Below are 26,627 nucleotides of genomic sequence, written 5' to 3'. Positions count from 1 at the left end.
AATGGCAGGCAATGCCAAGCTGTGGTTTCTAAAGCAAGCAAAATCCTCTCTTGTATTAAAAGTGGTATAGACTCCAGAGAGAGAGATATCATATTACCCCTGTACAAATCATTAGTAAGACCTCATCTGGAATATGCAGTTCAGTTTTGGGCACCAATTCATAAAAAACATTGGGGAACTGGAGAAACTGCATAGAAGGGCAACCAAACTGATACGAGGCATGGAGGAGATCAGCTATGAGGAAAGATTAGAGGAACTGAATTTATTCTCTCTTGAGAAGAGGAGATTAAGGGGGGAAATTATCAACATGTATAAATACATCAGTGGTTCATACAGTGAACTTTGTGTAGAGTTATTCACCCTGAGGCCATCACAAGGGGGTACTCTTTACATCTGGAGGAAAAGAGATTTAATCTCCAAATACAGAAAGGTTTCTTCACAATAGGAGCTGTGAAAATGTTGAATAGACTTCCTCAAGAGTTGGTTCTGGCCAGCTCAGTGGATTGCTTTAAAAAAGGCCTGGAATATTTCTTGGATACACATAATATAACTCGATACTAACATTTATAGGTAAAGTTGATCCAGGGAATATCCAATTGCTTCTCAGGGGATCAGGAAGGAATTTTTCCCCCTGCAGAAGCAAATTGGATCATGCTTTGCTGTGTTTTTTTTTGCCTTCCTCTGGATCAATTGTGGGTATAGGATTATAACTTTTTTTTTTGTTGAACTGGATGGACTTTTTTTTCAGCCAGACTAACTATGTAACTATGACCATGTGTGTCTCCTAAAGCATTTGTCCAACTGTAAACTAATGTAACATCATATCACTTAGCAGTATACCAGCAGGCTACAGAAAGGTGGGGTGAACACTCAGTTCTTGTATTAAAAAAAGCTTTTTTTGGCAACTGGAAACATCAACAGGTAAATAATACATTTTACAGCATGATGATCTAATCAGAGCACATCTATAGAGATGCAACTGCATTCAGCATTATAATAATGTTATAATATCGCGATGTCTGGTTGACTGGGGTGTCGCGGTGTGAGGGGAGACTCAGGATCAGATTTACACTATGGGAGATATCTTTCTTTTATATTATTATTATACAGTATTTATAAAGCGCCAACAGTTCGCTCAGCGCTGTACATTATAAAGGTAGACAGAACATGCGACAGTACGAAAACAATACAATGTGATACACGAGGGGTTCGAGGGCCCTGCTCTTTCGAGCTTACACACTAGGAGGGAGGGGATAGTAGTACAGTAGGCGATAGCTGTGGGGAATGGAGTGGTAGGAAGAGTGGAGGAGGTCGGCAATAAGCAGGGGGTGGGGTAGGCTTCCCTGAAGAGGTGGGTTTTCAGGGTGTGCCTAAATGAGAGGAGAGTAGGTGATAGTCTGATGGATTGGGGTAGGGAGTTCCAGAGGATAGGTGATGTCCTGGAGAAATCCTGGAGGCGGGCATGGGAGGAGGAGACCAGGGAACTAGAGAGAAGGAGGTCTTGAGAGGAGCGGAGTGTGCATGTTGGGTGGTACTTGGATATTAGGTTGGTGATGTAGTTTGGGGCAGTATGATGGACAGCTTTGTATGTCAATGTTAGGATTTTGAATTTGATCCGTTGGGCAATCGGAAGCCAGTGGAGGGATTGGCAGAGGGGGGTGGCGGAAATGGAACGGTTGGTAAGGTGGATGAGTCTGGCTGCCATGTTCAGGATCGACTGAAGCGGGGATAGCCTGTGGCGAGGCAGGCCAGTGAGGAAGGAGTTGCAGTAATCGAGTCGTGATATGATGAGGGAGTGGATGAGCTGTTTAGTGGTTTCTGGGGTTAGGGACGTGTGGATTTTGGCGATGTTGCGGAGGTGGAGTCTGCACGAGTTTGTTAAAGATTGGACCTGGGCCTGAAATGATAGGTTGGAGTCCAGAATGACACCAAGTACTCTGGCCTGCGGGGTGGGCCTGATAATGGCATTGTTGGACGTGATGGAGAAGTCAATGGGGGGTGGTGTCCGGGCTGGGGGGAAGACTAGGAGCTCGGTTTTGGAGAGGTTCAGTTTAAGGAAGTGGAGCGACATCCAGTCTGATATGTCATTTAGTAGGTTTGTGTTTCGGGCGGAGACAAAGGGGGTGAGGCGAGGGGTAGAGAGATAGATTTGTGTGTCGTCGGCATAGAGGTGGTAGTTGAAGCCGTGAGAGTGCATGAGTTGGCCAAGGGAGGAGGTGTATATCCTAACCTTTTGATGTGAGCTGGCTGTATTATACCATATCATTCCTGAAAGGGATCCTGCTGCTTCGTTTACTAATCTGTGAAGGGGACACCACCGCTGCGGACCGGTACTGAGAGGAGTGGACCAGGCAGTGGATGGTCATTCTTGGTTTCTAAAAGGTGTTTTGGCTCTTTGGGTCGCTTCAAGGAGGTGAGGGGGCAATTCAGCCGTTTATGAATTATTTCCTTCTGATTGTCACGCAAATTTAATTATATCACCTGCACCTTCTGAATCGCTGTAATATTGGGTGGTTTATACGCACCATTGAAATTAATTTCTTATGTGACATTTCAACATTGTCTTTTGAATAACACATTTTGGTGTGATATCACATATTTATATTTTATTTATATATTTTTTTTGGTTACATTATCACTGAATTTGTCATTATTAGTGTGATATATTTAATCCCACATTCAGGGCTTCACGATTTTTTGTTTTCACCAATTTTGGCTAATTTAAAGCTGTTGTGGTCACTATTCATTAGTAATGCATTTTTTGAACCCACATTTAGGGATTCGCTTTTCATGTTGATTATTATTTTCACTATACTAGTCACTATTGTGTGATATATTTAATCCCACATTTAGGGATTCACGAAAACTTTTTTCACTCTATTTAGCTAATTTCTAGCCTTTATGGTCACCATTCCTATCAGTGTGATTATTGATCCCACATTCAGGGATTCACCTTTTTTGTTTATTATAGTTCATATATATTGAAGTCCCATCAGGACTTTTTCTTTTCACTGGCATTTCTATTTTACACATTATTTATTCAATTTTTTCACAATATTAGATCAGCTCACTTTATGAGATTGATTTGTTGTAATCACTGTACTACATCGGTGGCATTTTTAGTCACTTATAAGTTTTTATGAATATTTTGTATGTCCTAAACTGTTTTATGTGCATTCTATTCTATTTTACATATTTATTGTACATCATATATTGGTTTAATTATCTGTTTTTGGGACGTCAGTAAGGTAGTAGTATAGTATTGGGGTAGCACTGCACCAATTAACTTTAAATGTTATAATAATGTTAACTTTTCCCCCTAAAAGGCACAGAAACCAGTTTCAGTAGGGCCACAGTTTAATTGAGGCACTGCATATTCACATAAATGTAACCCCCAACAAACAGAAACCTTTGCCTGTCACTGATTGGTTATGGTTAAAATGGACTCACAGCTTAACAATAGCCTAATGCTTTTCCATGAATACTGGACAAATATTTGGTTATACAGGAACAACACCCTAACTCAAGGTTTTGTGTTACCAAGCTGGTCCAAACAAACTATTTCCATTACTAAGAAATTGTGTTACTGTCAGGGCTGTATAAACTGTTTGTAACATCAGCTCCATACAGTATACGGTTCTACAGTGTGTTCCAGCAGTGGTATAGGAACTTCTCATCCCATTCCTGGAACAAAATTGAATCAATCTGAGCACCACTCAGCCATTCACAGGAAGTCTTGTATTTTTATTAATAAATGCTAGGCTTCCTCCAATTGCCTGAGGTAGAGATCAGTACGTCATCCCCCTGCTTCTTCACTTCAGTCAATCAGGAAAAGCCTTCTATTAAATCATAAAATTACAAGGCTCCCTGTGAATGGCTGAAGAGAAGTATCCTGAGGTGCTGACAGAACATAGTGCTTTATAATGTATGTAATCGATGCTGCTGACAGCAACTGCATTTCTTAGTAATGGAAATAGTTCATTAGAGCCAGTTTAGTCCACAAAATTAGTAACACAAAATGTGGAGGAAGATTCAGGCCTGATACACCGGAGTAAAAAATATTTTGCATACTGATCTGAAATGAGATGCACTGTTGTCTATGGGACATTGCACACAGCTGAGTACAGATCAGTAATAGAGCGTTGAGTAAAGAGCAGTAAAACAAAAATAGAAAATTTTACATTTGAGTGCAGTAATTTATTCACGTGTTTACTCGTTTAGGCCCCTTGCACACGAGCATCATAATTTACTGATGTTTACTCAGGAGCTTGTGATGCCCATGTGCAAGAAGCTACAGTATTAGCACTGAAGAAGAATTTTATTCATCTATTTGCTTACACACCTTTACTTGCCTATACTCGCCTATACTCAACATTACTCAGATCTTTACTCACAGTTTTTGACCCCTTGCACACAGGCCACAAGTTCAGCTGAATCAAAACAAATTTAAACAATACAGAAACATGCACAATGCTTCATTTCCACAGTAATCTGGGCTCTTTCATTAACCACTTCAATATTAGACATTTCACCCCTTCCCAGGCCAATTTTCAGCTTTCAATGTTCTCACACTTTGAATGACGATTACTCAGTCATGCAACACTGTGCACAAATAACATTTTTATCATTAAAAAAAATAGAATTTTCTTTTGGTGGTATTTCACCGCTTCCCACTCGGCCTATAATATGATGGTCACAGTGATCACATGGTACAGACATGGCCAATCACAGTGAACTTGTACCATGTGATAGCTTTGGCCAATCACAGCTTCAAAATAGTACTCAGTGGGTGAATGAATATCATTCATACAAAATTGTTGTGATTAGTACTGTTATAAGCAAACATAGTGTGTCAAAAAATCCTTATCACCTTTCCACATGGTAACACTGTATTGCTCTGGTCATAGTATGTAAAGAAAAAAATAGTAAAACATTTTAAATATATATATATATATATATATATATAATTTTTTTTTCTACATACTGTAATCAGTCAGTGTTCCTGATCAACACCACACCAGCTATATGATGATTCTGTACTGCGCTGGTGACAGTATATAAAAATAAATTGTGAAAAAAAAATTTTTTTTACAAATCTTAATTTTCCAAAACATTGTAACAAAAAAATTAAAAAAACTTCAAAAAAGTTCTTGACTACATACCATGGACTATTTACTTTCCAAAAAGGGGTGATTTGGGGAGTATATGTACTGTCCTGACATTTGCAGGCCTCTAGAAATGAGATCAGTACATCAGGACTGATGGATTTACATATATATATATCCCATAGTTTGTGGACTCTATAACCTTCCTACAGACTAAATAATATACATTGATTTGGGTTATTTTTAGCATTGAGACACCAAAATGTAGTAGTATACACTTTGGCCTAAATTTATGAAGATTATTTATTTGCAAAATGTTATAACAGAAACAAAGAAAAATGTATTTTTTATTTATTAAGCAGAAAATAAAAAATCCAGTGGTGATTAAATACCACCAAAACGAAAGCTCTATTTGTGTAAAAAATTATACAAATTTCATTTGGATACAGTGTTGCATTCAAAGTGTGAGAGCGCTGACAGCTGAAAAATAGCCTGGGCAGGAGGGGGGTGAAAAAGTGCAGTATTGAAGTGGTTAAGCACCAGTGTTTTTTTATTTTTTTCTGAATAAATTAAAAAAAAAATCTTGAAAAAAAAAACCTCTCTTAGTTTCTGTTATAAAATTTTGCAAATGATTATTCTTCTTTCATAGATTTAGGCCAATTGTTAATCTGCTACATTTATTTGGTAAGTATAACCCAAATCAGTGTGTATTATTTAGCCCGTGTGAAAGTTATAACATCTGCAAGGTATGGTACATATACAGTATATGAAAATTGATCAGCCCTGATGTAGTTGAGGCCCTAAAATGCCAGGACAATACAAATATCCCCCAAATGACCTCTTTTTGGAAGTAGACACACCAAGGGATTTAGTAAGAGGCATAGTTATCTTTTTAAAGTAGTAATTTTTTCCCATAATTGTTCGGAAAGTGAAAACGCACACACACATGTAAATATATATATATATTATTATTATTTATTATTATACAGTATTTATAAAGCACCAATAGTTCGCTCAGCACTGTACATTACAAAGGGGGACAGAACATGTGACAGAACAATAACAATACAATGCAAAACATGAGGGGATTGAGGGCCCTGCTCTTTCGAGCTTTCAATCTAGGAGGGAGGTATATATATATATATATATTTATAAAATTTTTCCTCACACACAGCATAGAAATACTTGCAATTACACCCCAAAACACATGCTGCTACTCCTTCCAAGTAAGGGAATACCACAATGTGAGATTTTGTTTCACAGCCTAACCACAAAGAGAGGCCCAAAATCTAAGAAGCACCTTTGGCCTTTCAAGGAGCATAAATTACTCATCTAATTTCCTGATTACCTATAACATTTTTGAAGACCTTGGAGCACCAGGACAATGGAAATTCCCACAAAATGACCACATTATGGAAAGAAAACACTCCAATGTAATAACGAGGTATAATAAATCTTTTGAACATGCCATTTTTTACCACAAGTTTTTGGAAAATGTGGAAAGAAAATGAAAACATATTGTTTTACACAAAGTTGTCAATTTATAAGATATTTTTGGAGATATTAATAAATAATCCCCAACATTCATTCTGATACACCTCCTGATTATGGTGAGACTATTACACAGCTTAGCCACATAGAGAGGCCCAACATCCAAGGAGCACCTTCAGGCATTCTAGAGGCATAAATTACACATACAATTTCTTGACTACCTATAACATTTTTTGAAGGCCCTGGAGCACCCAGACTGTGGAAACACCCACAAAATGACTACATTTTGAAAAGAAAACATCCCAACGTATTGAGTAATGAGTCTTTTGAACATGTCATTTTTTGGCACAAGTTTTTGAAAAATTTGGAAAGAAAGTGAATTTTTTTTCATAAAGTTTTTTTTCAATTTTTAAGACATTTTCAACACACAACTTAAGCATACTTAGAATTACACCTCAAAACACATTCTGCTACTCCTTCTGAATATGGCTATTCCACATGTGGTATAGTCTCTAATTCTTTGGGGGGTATGTGACACCCTGACTTCTAGTATTTGGCCTATCATCTGGGTGTACTACACTGCTGGTGTTTGCCACTTCTCCAGGATGTACTCCTGGTGGTTGCCTCCTCAGATCATCTGAATCTCTTTGTTGGGACCCCTTACGCCTCTGAATCAGTTACTGACCCACTGAAATATCTAATCATCAACATCTGTCACAGTGCCCCAGTGCACATCAACATCTGTTACAGTGTCCCAGTGCACATGATCATCTGCAATAGTGTCCCAGTGCACCATCACCTGCAATAGTGTCCCAGTACAACATCAATATCTGTCAGTGCCCCAGTGGACCATCAACATCTGTCAGTTTCCCAGTGGACCATCAACATCTGTTGGTGTCCCAGTGCACCAACAACATCTATCGGTGTCTCAGCACACCAACACTGTCATAGTGTTCCCAGTGCACATAAATATCTGTCACAGTGTCCCAGTGCACATAAACATCTCTTGGTATCCCCAGTGCAACATAAACTTGTCAGTGTCTCAGTGAACCATCAACAACCGCATGTGACCCAGTGAGCTATCAACATCTGTTAGTGTCCCTAGTGGGCCATCAGCATTTGTCAGTGTCCCAGTGAACCATCAATATCTGTTGCTGTCCCAGTGGACCATCAACATGTGTCGATGTCCCAGTGAACCATTAACATCTGTTGGTCTCCCTAGTGTACTGGCAACATATGCCGTTGTCCGTAGTGGACCATCAACATCTATCAGTATCCCTCTGCACATCAACTTCTGCCACAGTTTCCCAGTGCACAGCAACATCTGCAATAGTGTCCCAGTCAACCATCAACATCTGTAAGTGTCTCAGAGCACAACATCACAATAGTGTCCCAGTGCACATCGTCATCTGTTGGTATCAGCAGTGCACATCAACATCTGTCAGTGTCTCAGTTGACCATCAACATCTGTTGGTGTCCTAGTGCATATCAACATCTGTCACAGTGTCCCAGTGCACAAACATCATCTGAAATAGTGTCCCAATGCAACACCAACATCTGTCGGTGTCCCAGTGGATGGGACACTGTGACAGATGTTGATGTGCACTTGGACACTGTGAGAGATCCTGCTCACACTTTGGTCATCAAATTAATATTTTAGATATTTTTGTTATTGTATACCTAGATGACATTTAGATTTTTTCGGTGTCCTTGGAACTTCACCGTACACATGTTCAAAGGGTTCTGGATCAGCCTAGGCAACATGGACTGTATGCAAAACCTCAGAAGGGTGAATTCGAGCAATGAAGCATTCAATTCCTGGGACTAATTATCACCTCAGAAGGCTTTAGGATTGATCCACAAAAAGTTTCCGCCATCTTGGAATGGCCAACACCGATTGCCAATGGTTTGTCGGGGTTCTCTGCAATTATTGCACCCATTACTCAGCTAACCAAACAAGGTACCCATTTTTGCTGGACTCCAGAAGCCCAAGCCGCATTTGAAACCTTAAAGGGACTTTTCACATCAGTACCCATACTAAAGCACTGAGCAAACTGTTGGTGCTATATAAATCCTGTATAATAATAATAATAATAATAATAATAATAAGTCATCCTGATCCTGCTCTAGCTTCCATTTTGGAAGTCGAAGCCTCAGAATGCGGTATGGGCACTTTCACAGCATCAAGGGCTAAAGACTGTTTTACATCCAGTGGCATACTTCTCACGCAAACTTTCCCCCGGCGAGAACTATGATGTGGAGGCGATCAAGTCTGCCCTGGAAGAGTGTAGATATCTCTTGGAGGGGTCTGCTCATCCTATCCTGATCTTCATAGATCATAAAAACTTGGAGTATTTGAAGACAGCCAAATGTTTGAAGCCACGTCAGGTCAGGTGGGCACTTTTTTTTCTAGATTAGTTATTCATATAACATATAGACCCAGGTCCGAAAATGTCAAACCAGATGCTCTATCATGAATGTTTGATGATGCTAAACATTCTCCTTCTTCTGATACCATTCTGTCAGCTGGAAACTTTTTACTATTACAGGTAGGTCTCGTATCTCATATTAAGCAGGTCTCTGTTTTGGTGGCCTGACATGGTTAAAGACTGCAATGTGCATGCCTGTGTCACCTTCAACCACAGCAAAAGCAGCAGGAATAAAGCTTGAAGGATGCTCTGCCATCTTTATTGTGGTGGATTTTCTAAAATGGCTCAATATATGCCTATGAAAGGTACTCCTCTGCACCGGAAATAGCTCAAGTCTTTGTGAAATAAATCTTAAGGCTTCATGGTACCCCTGCCAACATTGTCTTGGACAGTGCAGTCCAGTTTACATCCAGGATCTGGAAGGCACTTTGTGGAATTTTAAAGATTGAACTTTCTTTCTCTTCAGCATATCACCCACAGACCAACTAGCAAACTGAGAGAAATAATCAGATTCTAGAAGAATACATCCACTGTTTTACATCATTCTCCCAAGATGATTGGGTACCCTTATTGCCCCTAGCTGAATCTTCATATAACAACTCAACACATTCCGCCATCAAGAAGTCCCCTTTCTTTCCGAATTATGGGTTTCATCCTTCATTTTTATCCAATGACTTACCTGAATCTTCTATTCTAGCTGTCCATGATACCTTGAATCTCTTCCAGCAAAACAACAAGGTCCTGCAGGAAGCAATAACTAAAGCTCAAGAGGATAACAAAAACCGAAGGGGTGAATTGATCCTGAATCCTGGTGAGCAGGTATGGCTTTCAACTGTTAAGACTAGCATGCTCTATGAAGAAATTCAGTCCTAGATTTTTGGGCCCCTTTCCTGTAAAGAAGAAAATTAATAATTTATCTTAAGAACTAATCTTACCTGACTCTCTGAAGATCCATCCGGTATTTCAATGGTCTCTACTGAAACCCATGACCCCTGACCCCTTTCCAGTTAGTCTTCCAGAACCTATAATTATTAATGGGGAGGTGGAATATGAAGTAGAGATTGGATTGCAGGTGAAAAAGGATTCAATTGCAGTATTTGATTAAGTGGAAAGGGTATGGGGCAGAAGAGAATACTTGGGAGCCAGATTCAAACATACATGCTCAAGCTTTCTTTCGCAGGCACCCTGAACAATTGGCCCAGTTGGGCATCTGAAGGTTGCCTGTAGGGAGGGAGCAATGTCAGGAAAGACGCATTCCAGTGCACAGAACAGTTGTTTGCGACTGATTCGCAGGTGCATACAAACACCAGGCGGGCTATTTAAACTGCACTATGGCCTAGGGTCCTTGCCGCTTGGTTTATTACATTCTTTGAAGCATCTGAAACCTGTTCCTGCATTGACTCTCTGTTACCAACTTGATCTGCCCCTGACTTTGCCTGAACAGTGCCTGTACCGATCCCTGGCTTGTCCCTGGTTTTTGTCTCTGCCTGCTTCTCCTACTTATACAGTCATCTGCCTACCATTGCCAACCCTGGCCTGACCTTAACTATTCTTCTGCCAGCCGTGTTGTACCTTGATCTGCTTTTCATTTGCCAAACCAGACTTCCTGACCTTGCTCTCTGCATCTGAACCAGCTGCCTTGTGTCATTTGCCATGCCAGTCTGTCCTCAGCACAGCCTGCTCAACAGCAACACACAGCTTGCCCAACAGCGATGCATAGCCTTCTCAACAGCAACAGACAGCCTGCTCTACAGCCACGCACAGCCTGCTCCACAGCAATGCACAGCCTGCTCATCAGCAAAGCCAGTCTGCCATTCAGCAAGCACAGTTTACTCCACAGCAACGCACATGCTCATCTTCAAACCATGTACAACTCTCCGGCATCCTGAAATGAAAGACCAGTCAGGTACTTGTGCCTACTCTGTCACTTTAGCAGGACTGCTGAATTGGAGGTGTAAGAGAAGCCTACTTCCACACGTCAGGCTCCACCACCAGGTATGTTACAGTAATGGCACAATAAAATCAGTGATTACATACTGACAGGCCGCTCAGACTGGCGCTCTCTTTGTGAGGAGAAGGAGAGCCAATCAACAGACACATGCTGTTTGTTTACATTTTGTGATGGCTGTGATTGGTCACAGCCATCATGTGGAAGGGGATGCACTGTGTCCAAGGGAAGGCACCACAAGATCATGACGCTGCACAGCTGCAAGTCTGTGCACAAGCCCCAAGAGTGGGAGGACATACATTATGCAACCTATACAATCTATTCATACTTGGATAGTATGCATTATTCTTAGGTGATATGATATACAGTATGTGTTTTAAGATTTGAAATATTGTTTGTGGAAAAAATATAAATGAGGGGTGCACCTAAACCTCACATTCTATCACTCATATTTACCACATTCCTCTATCCTCAAATCATCCTGAAACCACCTGCCTGTGCCATTATTATATGTTGGCCTAGTCTTGCTCCTTAACCACTTGCCGACTGCCCACAGTACATTAACGGCAGGAAGCACATACAGGCAAAGCAACGTACCCCTATTTCACTTTGCCTGTATAGACTCGGGGGGGACTGCATACCTGCTGGGGATGCGCAGCGAAGACACCCCATGACCGGACACAACAAAATGTGGTTGATAATGTGATCAATTTGCGATTAATATATGATCACATGATCACAATGTCAACAAAGCTGTTATAAATCAGTATGATCCATAACAGTATAGATAAAGTAATAAAGTGAGCGCTCTCCAGTCAGCAGCTGAAACACTCAAGGTAACCAATATAAAACCTTGTCATAGACAAGGTCAGTCCTTATCTTACCTGACGCTGCTGCATGTCTTATTGAATGTCATACTGATTTTATACAGAATTTGAAAATTCGTCTTTACATCTAATAAATATACCTTTTAAAATGATTGCACTATGGGCACTCTTCATGGTCTCCTTTGAGGAGCTATTTATTTATAGAGCCCGCTTTGATCCAGTCATCCATCCACCGTATCCAGAGAGGGGAGCACCTGTAAGCAGGCACTTGTACCCATCCATCCCTTAAAGGGACCTCTGACCAGCTGGATCTTCTTACTCTTCTGAGGACTCATAACAACACCACCCTGAAGGAGGATTATTATTTACATTCCAGACCAGACCCATATCTGTTAAGGAGATCTCCATTGATTCATAGACTGCGTACTTAGATTACACATCTGGTGAGTGCGTAATTTTTGCCACACTATTGGGAGCACCGCCACTGGATTTGATTGTTATGCCACACCATTTTATTACACAGACTGTCACTTTTATTGAGGAATTTATTTATATTCATAGTAATTTTATTGTTATTCCCAACTTGGGACAGACTTTACCAATACTTATTTTCAGCGCTGCACTTATTTATTATATGATTCATAACAGCTTTGCCTCCTTTACTAGTGAGCTAGTAGCTCACAGCTTTCACATGGTACCTGGGCCAATTACAGCACTCTATATCTTGTGCTTAGCTGTATCCAATCACAGATCACTAATATTCACAGCTGTCATGAACTTAACCCATTCAAGACAATTCAAAGCATTGCTGGTACAATGATCTTCATTGTACCAGCAAAAATGTGTAATTAAAAAAAAAATCCCTTATCACCCTCCCAGAGTAGTACAATGTTACTATGGTAACATTGAACTACTCTGATGAAAGTATTTTTAAAACAAATTTAAAAAAAGTAAAGATATATATATTTAAAATATTGAATAAAAAATGATTTAAAGTATTAAAACTTTTTTTTTATTTAACATGCTGTCACCACAGTGTCCCTGATCACCACCACACCAGTCATATCATGATGATGTACTGTGTTGGTGAAGATATATAGAAACAAAATTGTGACAGATAAACAAATTTTATTTAATTAAAAAAAATGACAAAAGATTACAACTTCAAAAACACTTGCCATGCCTCTTACGAATACCTCAGAATGTCTACTTACCAAAAAGGGGTCATTTGGGAGGTATTTTTACTGTCCTGGAATTTTAAGGGTCTCAAGAAATGAGATTGGCCATCAAGTACATCAGGATTGATGTACTTGACGGCCAATACATTCCATAGTTTGTGGACATTATAACTTTCCTACAGATCAAATAATATACACTTATTGGGATTTGTTTTTATACCAAAGACATGTAGAATAGTACATTTTGGCCTACATTTATAAAGAAATTTGATTTGTGTGAAAAAAATATAAATAATATAAATTTCATTTGTATACGGTGTTACATGACCATGCAATTGCCAATTAAAGTAGCACAGTGCCAAATAGCAAAAAATAGCCTCCTAATTCCTAATGAGATTTTGATGGAAATAGTTCAGCAGAAGGACAGTTTTGCATCAGCACAAAACAGGCCAGCCTTAATGGACCACTGGCAAATATATTTCTGCCATTGCATGTGTTGCTGCTAAAGCCACTGGAAAACAAATACTTTTTTTAAACTAAATTTAATCAGATTGGTTGCTGCTGTATGTGTATGTAATGCTTATTTTAAAAGAAAATAAAGATTTGTTTTTCCTGTTACCCTCAAAACTGCATACAAATTACCCTTTATGCACTGTACAGTATTGTTTTGGGGGGATTTTTGGCATTGGTACCTGTCCCCAGTTTCCTGTGTCTTTTTGACACTAGCTTAGCCCTACAATTTGGAAGAATTTAATAAAAAATTCACACTCTATAGATTGGGTTTACTAAAGTTTGAAAAGGATTTATTGAAACCTTGTCAAAATACTGTGGAACTCTCTCTGTCGTTATTGAATTATACTATGCAGTATAGCAGTATCAGATCTCAATTACTAATCATCTCCTTAGAGTGTCCTGATCCAGATCAGCCAGTGGGCTGAAAAAAAATAAGCTGACAGATTATTCCATCCACACAAATGAGAAGACCCGGCTCTATCAGAATATACTGAAAAGTGGCTGCAACCAAAGTTTTCCATCATGTCCATTTAACAGGGTCAACAAGCAGGGACAGCCAAACACAGAGGCTTGACTGGTCCTTGTTCAACCTGCTGAATTTTGATCAGTGTATGACCAGCTTTACCAATGCTTTCACAGGGACAAGATTATGTCTATCTTTAGTATATGTCCCTTCTTATACAATAAATTATCTTGCATGTTCTGGAAACTGTAGCTTGGCATTGCATGCTGTTATTAATTTCATAATTTACCAGAACACCCAGATCCTTCTCTACTAGAGATGAGCGAATCGAACTTGGCGAAGTGGAATTCGTTTCGAATATTAGAAAAAATTCGATTCGCTCCGAATCCGAAAATTAGCAGACTTCGGATGCGCGAATCGAAATTTTTCCAAAAATGGCGGCGACATGTGTGGCGACGGAGCGGGGATCTCTGGGAAGGCGCGCAGACAAGGCCCGCTGACCCATAATGCATTCATTCATGACATGTGATCGCATTAGCCAATCAGCAGCCAGCCAGCCAGCACTGTGTAATGGTGGAGCTATAAATTGCGGCCATCTTACAATTCTCCATTTGCCTCCGGTCATTCAAGAGAGACAGACCTGTCTGTATTAGGGACAGAGTTAGGGCCACAGATACTTTAGGGACACAGAATCGTTACTTAGGGACACAGAATTGTTACTCAGGGACACAGAACTGTTACTCAGGGACACAGAACTGTTACTCAGGGACAGACACAGAATTGTTACTGAGGGACACAGAATTGTTACTGAGGGACACAGAATTGTTACTGAGGGACACAGAATTGATACTCAGGGACACAGAACTGTTACTCAGGGACACAGAACTGTTACTCAGGGACACAGAATTGTTACTCAGGGACAGACACAGAATTGTTACTGAGGGACACAGAATTGTTACTGAGGGACACAGAATTGTTACTGAGGGACACAGAATTGTTACTCAGGGACAGACACAGAATTGTTACTGAGGGACACAGAACTGTTACTCAGGGACACAGAACTGTTACTCAGGGACACAGAATTGTTACTCAGGGACAGACACAGAATTGTTACTGAGGGACACAGAATTGTTACTCAGGGACACAGAATTGTTACTCAGGGACAGACACAGAATTGTTACTGAGGGACACAGAATTGTTACTGAGGGACACAGAATTATTACTGAGGGACACAGAATTGTTACTGAGGGACACAGAATTGTTACTCAGGGACACAGAATTGTTACTCAGGGACACAGAACTGTTACTCAGGGACACAGAATTGTTACTCAGGGACACAGAATTGTTACTCAGGGACAGACACAGAATTGTTACTGAGGGACACAGAATTGTTACTGAGGGACACAGAATTGTTACTCAGGGACACAGAATTGTTACTCAGGGACACAGAACTGTTACTCAGGGACACAGAACTGTTACTCAGGGACACAGAATTGTTACTCAGGGACAGACACAGAATTGTTACTGAGGGACACAGAATTGTTACTGAGGGACACAGAATTGTTACTCAGGGACAGACACAGAATTGTTACTGAGGGACACAGAATTGTTACTGAGGGACACAGAATTGTTACTGAGTGACACAGAATTGTTACTGAGGGACACAGAATTGTTACTCAGGGACACAGAATTGTTACTCAGGGACACAGAATTGTTACTCAGGGACACAGAACTGTTACTCAGGGACACAGAACTGTTACTCAGGGACACAGAATTGTTACTGAGGGACAGACACAGAATTGTTACTGAGGGACACAGAATTGTTACTGAGGGACTCAGAATTGTTACTGAGGGACACAGAATTGTTACTGAGGGACACAGAATTGTTACTCAGGGACACAGAACTGTTACTCAGGGACACAGAATTGTTACTCAGGGACACAGAACTGTTACTCAGGGACACAGAATTGTTACTCAGGGACAGACACAGAATTGTTACTGAGGGACACAGAATTGTTACTGAGGGACACAGAATTGTTACTGAGGGACACAGAATTGTTACTCAGGGACACAGAACTGTTACTCAGGGACACAGAATTGTTACTCAGGGACACAGAACTGTTACTCAGGGACAAAGAATTGTTACTCAGGGACAGACACAGAATTGTTACTGAGAGACACAGAATTGTTACTGAGGGACACAGAATTGTTACTGGAGGGCACAGAATTGTTACTCAGGGACAGACACAGAATTGTTACTGAGGGACACAGAATTGTTACTGAGGGACACAGAATTGTTACTGAGGGACACAGAATTGTTACTCAGGGACACAGAATTGTTACTGAGGGACACAGAACTGTTACTCAGGGACACAGAATTGTTACTCAGGGACACAGAACTGTTACTCAGGGACACAGAATTGTTACTCAGGGACAGACACAGAATTGTTACTGAGGGACACAGAATTGTTACTCAGGGACACAGAATTGTTACTGAGGGACACAGAATTGTTACTCAGGGACAGACACAGAATTGTTACTGAGGGACACAGAATTGTTACTGAGGGACACAGAATTGTTACTGAGGGACACAGAATTGTTACTCAGGGACACAGAATTGTTACTGAGGGACACAGAACTGTTACTCAGGGACACAGAATTGTTACTCAGGGACACAGAACTGTTACTCAGGGACACAGAATTGTTACTCAGGGACAGACACAGAATTGTTACTGAGGGACACAGAATTGTTACTCAGGGACACAGAACTGTTACTCAGGGACACAGAACTGTTACTCAGGGACACAGAATTGTTACTGAGGGACACAGAATTGTTACTGAGGGACACAGAATTGTTACTCAGGGACACAGAATTGTTACTCAGGGACACAGAATTGTTACTGAGGGACACAGAATTGTTACTCAGGGACACAGAATTGTTACTGAGGGACACAGAATTGTTACTCAGGGACACAGAATTGTTACTCAGGGACACAGAACTGTTACTCAGGGACACAGAATTGTTACTCAGGGACAGACACAGAATTGTTACTGAGGGACACAGAATTGTTACTGAGGGACACAGAATTGTTACTCAGGGACAGACACAGAATTGTTACTGAGGGACACAGAATTATTACTGAGGGACACAGAATTGTTACTCAGGGACACAGAAATGTTACTGAGGGACACAGAATTGTTACTCAGGGACACAGAATTGTTACTGAGGGACACAGAACTGTTACTCAGGGACACAGAATTGTTACTCAGGGACACAGAACTGTTACTCAGGGACAGACACAGAATTGTTACTGAGGGACACAGAATTGTTACTGAGGGACACAGAATTGTTACTCAGGGACAGACACAGAATTGTTACTGAGGGACACAGAATTGTTACTGAGGGACACAGAATTTTACTGAGGGACACAGAATTGTTACTCAGGGACAGACACAGAATTGTTACTGAGGGACACAGAATTGTTACTGAGGGACACAGAATTGTTACTGAGGGACACAGAATTGTTACTCAGGGACACAGAACTGTTACTCAGGGACACAGAATTGTTACTCAGGGACACAGAACTGTTACTCAGGGACACAGAATCGTTACTCAGGGACACAGAATCGTTGAATTAAAGAGTATGTCAGACAACACGCAGAGGAGTGTCAGAGGAGGCCATGTTTTAGGAGCAAGCAGACGTGGCAGCAGAGGAAGGGGTCGAGGCAGCACTAGTCGCAGCCAGAGGCCAGTGCTCCCGGTGTCATCCAGCGGTCGTGTCTCCACTGACAACCCTGCCGTCATCGATTGGTTGGCTCGGTCGTCTTCCTCTTCCCAGGTCACCTCTGACACCTACAGCCAACGGTCGGTGGGTAAGTCAGACACAACCGTTAGTTGGCATGGCCCGGGAGCAAGCCCACTGAAATCACGTGTCCTCTACCTGCCCCTGTCCTTTGGTGTTCCCTCACCAAGCGAAGTATCGCATGCTGTGGGCTCAGCCCCACTGTACAGTGAGGAAGAGCTAACAGAGGGCGGTCAGGAACGGGGGGAGACATCTGCCTCTTCAGCAGCCAGGCGAAGAAGTACTGGCGAGGAGAGTGGCTCGGTAGCCGGTCTAGAGACAGGTCTGTCTCCTGACCCACACGCAGCTGAGGGGGCTAGTAGTGAGGCGGAGACCCTAATTGATGATGATGAGGCTGATCGCACTTGGCAGCCTCGTCGTCATCAGGCTATTTCTTCCGCATCATCAGGAGAAGTGGGTGCCAGCTTGGCAGCGAGCAAAACAGTCGGTGGGTTGCCCAGGAGACAGCAGCAGGGTCGCAGCAGTGTCAGTGGAGGCAAACGGCCACGGAGTAGAGCACCAGCTCCACTGCAGCCTACCACCACGGCCAGTAGTGGTGCCGGTGTGCACGGAGGAAGTAGCAGTCAGCCAGTGAGGAGTAGCGGGGGCAAAGTTTCCTACTCGGCGGTGTGGCAATTTTTCGTCAAGACGCCCGAGGAAGTAAACGTAGCCGTATGTCGACTATGTGGCCAGAAAGTCAAGCGTGGCCAGGGGGCCCATGTTGGGACTACAGCGTTGCGTCAGCATATGCAGCGTCGCCATTCGGTGGCCTAGGAAAACCGTGATAAAGATACGGCGGTTCTGCCTGCCCCAGCCCCCGCTCCATCACCCGCTCCGTTACTTGCTCCGTCACCCAACGTCAATCACCCTCTATCAGCCAGTCAAGGCTCCAACACCTCTGCTGAGGGGAGTTGTCGCTCGTTGGCATCTTCCACTCGTTCAGATGCTCCTTCTCCTGCTACTCCTCTTCACGGATTCCGTCAGCAGTCTTTCTTGGAATCCGTTTCCAAGAGACAACAGTTTGCGAGCACGCACCCGACGGTGCAGAAGCTGAACGTCCTCCTGTCCAAGTTGCTGGTGCTGCAGTCCCTCCCTTTCCAAGTGGTGGACTCAGCACCTTTCCGAGAAATGATGGCTTGTGCCGAGCCGCGGTGGAGAGTGCCAAGCCGGCATTTCTTCGCCAAAAAGGCAGTGCCAGCCCTGCATTCACATGTAGAAGAGATGGTGGGCCAGTCTTTGAGCATGTCGGTCTCTGCCAAAGTGCACGGCAGCGCCGACGTGTGGAGCTGTAACTACGGTCAGGGACAGTACATGTCATTTACGGCCCACTGGGTGAACGTGGTGCCGGCACAGCCGCACCAGCAACTTGGACAGGTCACGCCGCTTTTGCCTCCACGTTTGCACGTCCTTGGTCCAGCAAAGATGTCCGCCTCTACCACCTCTTCTTCCGCCGTGTCCTCAGCCGCCACCCCCGTGCCAAGTCCCATTACCCAACCGGCATATCACATGTGCAGGGCGCAACGGTGTCACGCTGTGCTGCACCTGGTATGCCTTGGCAAACGTAGTCACACAGGGGAGGAACTTCTGAGTGTAATGAACAGAGAAATCGACAGATGGCTGTCTCCGCGCAAACTGAAAATCGGAACCATGTTGACCGACAACGGAAAGAACATGGTGTCTGCTCTGCGTCAAGGAAGGTTGTGCCATGCGCCATGCATGGCTCACGTGTTCAATCTGGTTGTCAAGCGGTTCCTAAAATCCACCATCCCACTGCAAGACATCCTTAAAATGTCACGTAAACTTTGCATGCATTTCAGCCATTCCTACACCGCAAAGCACACCCTCCTTGAGCTGCAGCGGCAGAACGGAATTCCACAGCATCGCCTGATCTGCGACGTTGCAACAAGGTGGAATTCAACCCTACACATGTTAGACCGCCTTTATGAACAGCGAAAGGCCATCACCGATTTCCTGATGTTACAAGCGGATAAAGGTACTCCCCTGTGTAACTTAGATGTCAGCCATTGGCAGCTCATGCGTGACACCTGCCGCTTGCTCAGGCCCTTTGAGGAGGCCACGCTATTCGTGAGTCGGCAGGACTATGGGATGAACGACGTCATTCCTCTGTTGCACGTCCTGGAACAAATGCTGTTAACAATGGCTGGTCAGGGTGCGGTGGACGTGGCACACAGATCTCAACGCCACATGACCCCTGTGGGGGCAGGACAGGAAGAAGAGGAGGAGGTAGAGGAGGACATTGGTGCTCAGGAATTATTGAGTGAAATGGGTGGTTTTTCCACTCAGCGGACAGGAGTGGAGGAGCAGGAGCATCTAGTAGAGGAAGAGGAGGAGACAGAGGACCCAGACGCACCGTGGCAGTATGCTGTGGAGATGGAGGCAGGGAGTCCCTCGCATTCCTTGGCACAAATGGCCCATAGCATGCTCGGTTGCTTGCGTAGCGACAGCCGAATAATAACCATCAGACAGAGGGATGACTTTTGGCTGTCCACCTTGTTGGACCCTCGCTACCGTTCAAAAATGGTGGCCTTTTTCACACCTGCTGAGAGGGAGGCCAAAATAACGTACTATAAAAACCACCTATGTAGTCAGTTGGTCTCTGCCTTTCTGCGCCAACGTCCATCCTCAGACACTGTGGGCCCTGTGCGCTCGCGTTCCGCTGCCATGGGAGCAGGGGAGGGGTGGGGTGGTAGGAGCAGTGGCAGCTCCACCAGCAGCAGCTGCCTCAGTCTGCAGTCGATGATGAGTTGCTTTCTTCACCAGCGCAGTGAGGAAACTACTAACCAGCCGCAGCAGCAGCAGCAGCATCAGGTGGACCTGGAGCAGGACCTCAAACAACAGGCTCGGGCCTACTTGGACAGCACCCTGCCAACCGAGGTAGACAATCCCCTTGACTACTGGGCAACGAAACTTGACCTTTGGCCCCAACTAGCTGAATTTGCCCTTGAAAGGCTGTCATGCCCGGCCAGTAGCGTGGCATCGGAGCGCGTGTTTAGTGCGGCAGGAGGTATTGTAACTCCGCGGAGGACACGACTGTCCACCCAAAGTGTGGAGAGACTCACGTTTGTGAAAATGAATCTGGCGTGGATTAGTCTGGATTTCAAACCACCAGTTCCTGACACAACTGACTAAATCCGCCATGAATCATGCCCCAAACATGTTATTATTTTTAACATAGGCCTCTGTATGGCCTTCAATTTAAGCTGCTTACGCTTCGCCACTCTGCCATGGGCCCCTGTACCGCCTCCTCTTGCTGCTGCCAGGTCCAGAGTGTGTCATGGGTCCCTGTACGGCCTCCCATTGCTGCTGTCTCCATCGCCACACTCTGCCATGTGCCACTTTCAGGTCTCCTCACACTGCTGGTGGGTTCCATTTTGTCATAGGGTGCTGGCAGATTACGGGCCTCCCATTGCTGCTGCCAGGCCCGTAATCTGCCATGGGCCCCTGTACCGCCTCCTCATGCTGCTGCCAGGTCCAGAGTGTGTCATGGGTCCCTGTACGGCCTCCCATTGCTGCTGTCTCCATCGCCACACTCTGCCATGTGCCACTTTCAGGTCTCCTCACACTGCTGGTGGGTTCCATTTTGTCATAGGGTGCTGGCAGATTACGGGCCTCCCATTGCTGCTGCCAGGCCCGTAATCTGCCATGGGCCCCTGTACCGCCTCCTCATGCTGCTGCCAGGTCCAGAGTGTGTCATAGGTCCCTGTACGGCCTCCCATTGCTGCTGTCTCCATCGCCACACTCTGCCATGTGCCACTTTCAGGTCTCCTCACACTGCTGGTGGGTTCCATTTTGTCATAGGGTGCTGGCAGATTACGGGCCTCCCATTGCTGCTGCCAGGCCCGTAATCTGCCATGGGCCCCCGTACCGCCTCCTCATGCTGCTGCCAGGTCCAGAGTGTCTCATGGGTCCCTGTACGGCCTCCCATTGCTGCTGTCTCCATCGCCACACTCTGCCATGTGCCACTTTCAGGTCTCCTCACACTGCTGGTGTGTTCCATTTTGTCATAGGGTGCTGGCAGATTACGGGCCTCCCATTGCTGCTGCCAGGCCCGTAATCTGCCATGGGCCCCTGTACCGCCTCCTCATGCTGCTGCCAGGTCCAGAGTGTCTCATGGGTCCCTGTACGGCCTCCCATTGCTGCTGTCTCCATCGCCACACTCTGCCATGTGCCACTTTCAGGTCTCCTCACACTGCTGGTGGGTTCCATTTTGTCATAGGGTGCTGGCAGATTACGGGCCTCCCATTGCTGCTGCCAGGCCCGTAATCTGCCATGGGCCCCTGTACCGACTCCTCATGCTGCTGCCAGGCCCGTAATCTGTCATGGGCCCCTGTACCGCCTCCTCATGCTGCTGCCAGGTCCAGAGTGTCTCATGGGTCCCTGTACGGCCTCCCATTGCTGCTGTCTCCATCGCCACACTCTGCCATGTGCCACTTTCAGGTCTCCTCACACTGCTGGTGGGTTCCATTTTGTCATAGGGTGCTGGCAGATTACGGGCCTCCCATTGCTGCTGCCAGGCCCGTAATCTGCCATGGGCCCCCGTACCGACTCCTCATGCTGCTGCCAGGCCCGTAATCTGTCATGGGCCCTTGTACCACCTCCTCATACTGCTGCCAGGTCCAGAGTGTGTCATGGGTCCCTGTACGGCCTCCCATTGCTGCTGTCTCCATCGCCACACTCTGCCATGTGCCACTTTCAGGTCTCCTCACACTGCTGGTGGGTTCCATTTTGTCATAGGGTGCTGTATGGCCTCCCATTGCTGCTGCCAGGCCCGTAATCTGCCATGGGCCCCCGTACCGACTCCTCATGCTGCTGCCAGGCCCGTAATCTGTCATGGGCCCCTGTACCGCCTCCTCATGCTGCTGCCAGGTCCAGAGTGTCTCATGGGTCCCTGTACGGCCTCCCATTGCTGCTGTCTCCATCGCCACACTCTGCCATGTGCCACTTTCAGGTCTCCTCACACTGCTGGTGGGTTCCATTTTGTCATAGGGTGCTGTATGGCCTCCCATTGCTGCTGCCTCCACCGCCACACTGTGGCTCCACACTCTGGTTTTGGTCCCGTGACTGCCCAAATGAGTGAAGTGTGCGGTGATTCTAAGATCGACGGCACTCATCTGCATGTCATACTGACTGACAGTATTATTTCTCTTCCCCAGCAGACTCCAAGGGCATTTAAATTAAGGGTACAGTGTTCTGCACTAATATAAAGGCTCTCTGAAGCCTAGAAACACCCTTTTTATAAGTTAAATTCGCAGCGAATATATTCGCATCGAATCAAATTTATTCCTCGAATTCGCCGAATCAGCCGAATCGAATTTTTGAATACTTCGCTCATCTCTATTCTCTACCATTGACTCCCCCAGATTTCTCCCCTTAGAATGTATGATACATGTTGTTTTTAAGTGTATGACCTACCAGAACACCCAGACCCTTCTCCATCATAAACTCACCCACCCATCACATGCATGTATGTTTTTAGCCCCTAAGTGGATAATGTTACATTTATCAACAATAAATATTATTTGCCATGTTGTTGCCCAATCAAACAGTGCTTCAAGGTCAGATATGTAGTGTAGGGATTTTATCACACTAGATAGCTTTCTGAACTCTATAATTTATAAACAGGTAAACAAGTAAATTTCCCAACACTGAACCTTGGATTAGACCATAAACCACTTTGCAAACACGCTATAGCCGAATGTCGGCTACAGTGCGGTTGTCCAGTTCTGGCAGGACGGCGCACACCCGGCACTGTCAGTGATCGCTGTATCCTACGAACACAGCTGATCACATGACTAGGTAAAGGCCAATCACAGCGGCCTTTTACCATGTGATCATCTGCGTCTAATGACATAGCAGATCACAAAGTGAATACAGCTGACAGTTATTGGCACGCTGTCACTGTGTAGGAAAGTACTGCCGATAACTGGCAAATGTCAAAGAAGACATTTGCACTGATAATCAGGGCACTGATGATCATCAGTGCCACCCATCAGTGCCCAGTAGTGCCTCCCAACAGTGCCACCCACCAGTGCTGCCCAGCAGTGCCACCCACCAGTGCTGCCCAGCAGTGCCATCCAGCAGTGCCACCAGTCAATGCCACCAGTCAATGAAGCCTGTCAGTGCCACCCGTCAGTACCCATGAATGCCGCCTATCAGTGCTCATCACCACTGCATATCAGTGCAGCATCATCAGTACCACCTCACCGATGCCCACCAGTGCCGCCTCATCAGTGCTGCTTATCCATGCCACCTCATCAGTGTCCATCAGTGCTGCCTATCAGCGCCCATCAGTGCTGCCTGTCAGTGCAGCCTCATCAATGCACATCAGTGAAGGAGAAAAATTACCTGCTTGCAAAATGTTATAATAGACACAAAGAAAAACTTTTTTCACATGTTTTGCTTTTTTTTGTTTATAGTGCAAAAAATAAAAACCCCAGTAGTGATTAAATACCACCAAAAGAATTCTCTATTTGTGTGAAAAAAATGTCATATGGGTACAATGTTGCATGAATGCTCAATTCAAAATGCAACAGCACTGAAAGCTGAAATTCGGCCTAGGCACGAAGGGGTTGAAAGTGTCCGGTAGGCAAATGATTAAACCATTCAGAAAATGAATTCTATTAATTGCTACTCTTTGATGATTTCTTCAAAATGGGTTTCTATTCATTTTCAGATTACATTCTCTAAGCCTACAAACCTTGTCATACACTTTTGCCACTTGTAGGGAACTGTGTCTAAGCTTTACCACAGTCCAACCAATGCTTTGTCTAAATTTTGCTTACTTCCTCTGACATTTTGACAACTATTATAAATTTTTGCAGGTGAGTTCCTTACAATATGACTACTTTGTAATTTTATTTCGTAGTTGCTTATTTGTTTTTAATTTACATTGTTACATACTGCTTTTAAACTGTACACAACATCTAAAAAATGTAAAATGTATGAGGTGTCGATGAAAAAGAAACAATGCTAAATTGGAGTGTTCTATATTAGGGCATGTTTTATTGCTTGAGGACTGTTTTCTAGCTGCCAAGTTGCAGCATGTCTACAGCTTCCATTTTTCAGCTTAATAGAAATAGTTGCTTTCCTTCCTACTTCTGAATCATTACCTGAAATATGTCAAACCAAACTGTCAAAAGATTCTGTATCCATTAGGCATTAGAGCTATTTTAAAAGTGCATAACTTTGTTTGACATTAATATTACCGATAATTAGAAATGAACAAATAAAAAAACCCACTCTGCTGGCAATTTAAATGATCCATTTCTGAAATCTTTTTCATCAGGTTTTAATTTGCTAATTGATCCATAATTACTACAGCTAATTGTTCATTTCTTGCAAATAGTTGTTTTTTTTCTTGATAAAAAAATCAATGTAATTAATTAATGTGCAGCTTTTGCACCCCCACCAGCCTGGAATATAAGGCAACAGAACTAAAATCCCCATAGCTGGGGGCTAGTAGTATGTAGACAAGTGCATTAGTTTGAAAATAGCTGGGAGGATTCTCCAAAAAAAAAAATAGTGATGAGCAAACTCATCTACCTAGTCCATGATTCAATGTGCACTGGAACAATCTGCTAGAGGCAACAAATCAATCAATTTCCATTTGTGACATGTCTTATCTATGTGTACAATGGTTGTTTGTTAGTTTGCAGGTCCCCCAAAATGCCTTGAATATGTAACAAACCTCCAGTGGTGGTGCTGGTGTGTGGGGTGGATATTTTCCAATGCTTTAGCGCCACTAAAATTTTATCAAGCACCCATATAACACCGCTACCATTTCAGCTCATAGAAATAGGGCAGGCTCTCCACACCAAAGACTCAAATTAATAGTAAGCAAGGAACCTGCAATGTCACAGGTCATGTTGCCCTTGGCCATTTTAGGTTCCTCTATATGACAGTAATGTGCCAGAGAGCCCTGTCAGAACTAAGTCAGATAGAATGGAGGCAAAGAGCCAAGGGAGGCACTTCTAGGCTCTTCTTCAGCTTTGATCTGTCATATGACACAGCCAAGAGGAAGCCTAGGAGGACTGCCTCTCAACCTTTTAGGTGCCTTTGCATCTGAAATCTTGTAATTGATGGAGAGTAGAATATTTGCTCCATGCTCCATGGGGTTTTCTGGTGGGGTGGGGATTTTTGCTAGGTGGTGGGGACAATTATGAGGGGTTTATTTTTGCTTTGGAGAGAGGAGAAAGTTTGGGCCATATATTGTCACATTTGCCCATTTCTTGTCCACAGATTGTGATGATTGTCCATTTGTTGTCTTCATAGTGTTCTGATTGTCCATTAGTTGTCTACATATTGTCACAATTGCATGTTTGATGCCCACATACTTTTAGTTACCCCATATTGTCACGGTTGCCTATTTGTTGTCTGAATATTGCCATGACTGCCTGTTTGCTTGCAGCATATTGTTAAATATGATATCCACATATTGTAACAATTGCCTGTTGTTGCCCTCATATTGTCATGATTGCCCATATATTGTCATGACTGGTGTGTGTTGCCTGCATATTGTCCCAATTGGCAATTTGTTGTTCAGTTATTGGTGCAATTGTATGTTTGTGGCCTGTATATTGTCACAATTACCTATACATTATCTACATGTTGCCACAATTGCCTGTTTGTTGCCCGCATATTGTCATGATTGCCCATTTGTTGCCCACTATATAATCATGGTTGCCTATTTACAAACATATAACTATATTACCCACATATTGTCACCTTTAATATTTTTGCCCACATAGCATCACATCTAGCTGTTTCCTGCCTTTGCAATGTAAATACTGCTTATTTGCTGCCTGAATAAT

The sequence above is a fragment of the Staurois parvus genome, unplaced genomic scaffold (genome assembly GCF_062004578.1).
Source record: "Staurois parvus isolate SC_StPar_1 unplaced genomic scaffold, SC_StPar_1.0 ptg000120l, whole genome shotgun sequence".
In the NCBI taxonomy this organism is placed as follows: Eukaryota; Metazoa; Chordata; class Amphibia; order Anura; family Ranidae; genus Staurois; species Staurois parvus.
This window is presented reverse-complemented; position numbering follows the sequence as displayed.